This window comes from Tupaia chinensis, unplaced genomic scaffold, assembly GCF_000334495.1.
Source record: "Tupaia chinensis unplaced genomic scaffold, TupChi_1.0 Scaffold000247_1, whole genome shotgun sequence".
In the NCBI taxonomy this organism is placed as follows: Eukaryota; Metazoa; Chordata; class Mammalia; order Scandentia; family Tupaiidae; genus Tupaia; species Tupaia belangeri.
Genome location: NW_006159725.1, coordinates 4,116,717 through 4,119,570, shown reverse-complemented (window position 1 = coordinate 4,119,570; position 2,854 = coordinate 4,116,717). Strand labels below are relative to the sequence as shown.

The 2,854-nt window shown below is 53.7% G+C and overlaps 1 protein-coding gene across 1 annotated transcript in view; it reads left to right on the top strand.

Annotated features, from left to right (window-relative positions):
* The window catches only part of SCN3B (sodium voltage-gated channel beta subunit 3), a 30,242-nt gene that overhangs the window by 9,299 nt on the left and 18,089 nt on the right, over positions 1-2,854 (top strand). The gene's annotated exons all lie outside the window — the stretch shown is intronic.

The window sequence follows — 2,854 nt, the reverse complement described above, 5'->3', positions numbered from 1 at the left end:
CCCTTCGGAGCCCTGGCAGCTCCTCGGCAGGTCATGGCCAGCCTTAGCTCCGCCAGCTTCTGTGCAGGGAGAGTACCTGGCCAGCACCCTGGTTAGAAGAGAAGGAGGAGAGAGAGGCCACCTTGAAGACCTACTGTGTGCTAGGCACTGTGCTAGGTACCCCAGTGGCAGGTGTTTTCACTCAGTCTTCATGCTTTCCTGTGAGGCGGATCACAGGAGTAGAGAGATCGAAAGAACGGGAAGCAGCGTTCTTTGCGGTGATGCAGGCGGGCTCCTGGAGCACCCACGGTCTCAGCCAGTAAGAATGAGAAGGCTGACCTTGGCTGTGTCCGGTCCCACGCCCAGGCTGGCCGTCTCAGTGGGTGCGCAATCTCCTTGGCTCCATGGTGGTGCTCTCTGCCCCGAGTTCTGAGTGGCCCCATCACCATCCTTCCCACGAGGAGCCCCAGACCTCCCGTGGTCTTGAACTAAGAGACCCGCTCTGGATGAGCAGGTAGCCTTCTGGACTCTGCTCATGCACCGGAGCCGATGGCAGCTATGGTTAGCAGGCCAGCCCGAGGTGGCGGTTACATGTTTTGAATACACCTTGGCGAGGGCATTGTTCCCACCTCTGCTGGCTGGAGCCAGGTTGGTGTCTGACTCCTCACTTAATCGCCCTGTGTCCTTGGACACATTGCTCAACCTTTCTGTACCTCAGTTTTTGCCTTTTTTGTTTAGAGGTTTTTGCCATGCACTCTCTGGAGAGAGACAGTGACAGGAAAATGAGAAGTCACCCCTCGGGGGAATGGCCACACCATAATCCCTTCTCCTCCAGGGAGCTTGGACACCCTTGTACACACACCCGGCATGATTTTCAAGCCACTGGGTCTGGGACTCGAACCATGGTCAACTATGTGGGAGTCCAGCACCTTAACCACTATGCCCCCTGCTAGCCCCAGTTTTTTACATTTTTTAAAAAATAATAATTTATTTATTTATTTTATTTATTCATCCATTGATTTTTTCATTTGACCAGAGACAGACAGAGGGTGAGAGTGAGAGAGAGAGGAAGTGAGAAAGCAAGCCACCAGATTCAGGACTCGAATCCTGGTCAGCCATGTGGGAGTGTCCAGCGCCGTAACCACCACGCCACCTGCTGGTCCCTCCAGTTTTTACATGTTTAAACAGGGGCTGCAGGACTGGCCTCACGTGTGGTGGTAAAGGACAGTACCTGAGGAGCCGGAGCCCGCATGGCCCACTGCAGTTCCATCCTGGTGGCCTGAAAAGCAGCTGGTGCGTGTGCGTGTCCAGATCCTGAGGGGACGGAGGGACGAGGAGAAAGGATCGTGGCGTGACCAAGCCCCATTGTGGGATGCTCCCCCCTTCTCTCTCTCTGGCGAGTGCACACACCTCTGTAATGAAACCGAAAAAACACCTTTTTTAAAAAAAGGAGAGCTGTAACTTAGCAACCTTATAGGATTGTTATGAGCTCTAATCTATTTTTTTTTTTTTTTTGTCATAGGGTATGAGTGCTCACTCGAGATCCAGAGAAAGAAAGTGAGAAATTACCTTCACGGGGATTGGCCATGCTGCAGTCCCTTCTCTTCCATCTTTTTCTTGGGATTTTGAACACACACACACACACACACACACACGCCCAGTGTTATTTTAAGGCCACCAGGTCCAGGACTCAAACCATGGTTGGCCATGTGGGAGTCCAGGGCCTTAACAACCATGTCAACCTGCTGGGCCCCATGAACTTATTTTGAATGCATTTTAAATAGTTCCTGGAATATAGTAATCACTATGTTAAGTTTGCCAGAGAAAAGAAAGGTATGTGTGCAGAAAGAGAGAGAGAGAACCGAGGAAACTGAGGCCAAAAGGAGGCGAGTTAGGGCTTGGATTAGGGCTGGGAGTCTGAGGCAGACAGGGCCCCTTTCCTGTACCACCTCGTGGGTCCCTTCCCCACAAAGGCTTCTGATGGAGACCACAGCAGGGCGGACTTGAGCTCTGCTTGCCCTTCTTTCTCACTGTCCTAATGCTGAACTCATTTCTAACTCCAGATCCTTTTTTCCCTTTTACTTTTTCTTCTATTTTTAAGAGATTTTTGCCCTAGGGCTCACGTACTTGCCAGGAAGAGAGACGGAGACAGTGAGAGTGAAAGTGAGACATCACCCCCCCCCCGGGGGGGATGGCCATGTTGCAGTCCCTTTTCCTCCATTCTCCTCTTGGGATCTTGGGCACACACACACAAAGGCCTGGTGTGATTTTGAAGCCACTGAGTCTGGGACTTGAACCATGGTTGGCCATGTGGCAGTCCAGCGACGTAACCACCACGCCACCTGCTGGCCCTGATCCTTCGTGTCTAACTCCAAGTTCTGCACGTTCTGGCTCAGGCCGGCCCCAATCAGGGGGAGCAGCAGAGACTCCCCAGAGTCTGGCTCGGCTTCACAGTGCTGTGTCAATAAAGCTGTAGCTGGGCCAGTTCCAGCCCGCAGCAGCGGGACGTCCCCCGAGGGCCGTGAACCAGCCATCGCCACTGGGCCTAGCCAGAGTGAGCAGAACGCGGCTCAGGCAGGGGGGAACACGTGGGATGTGGCTAGCGCAGCCGAGGGACTGGGTTTGCTGTGTTATTCCATTTCTAGGAATTTTACATTTAAGTAGCCCCACGGGGCTGGCCCGGATGAGAATGGACAGCACGGATTAGAGGGGGAAAAAGATGGACCAGCAGGTAGAGGAGTTTGAGAAAAGCAGCTGAGAGACCAAATTCCAGTTACAAGCCAGCCCAAGCCAACCCTGCCCAGGGCCTGCTGGGCAGGGGCTTCCTGCTCCCGGCTGCCCTTCTGCCTCCAGGGGCCCGTCCAGCGGCTGGGCC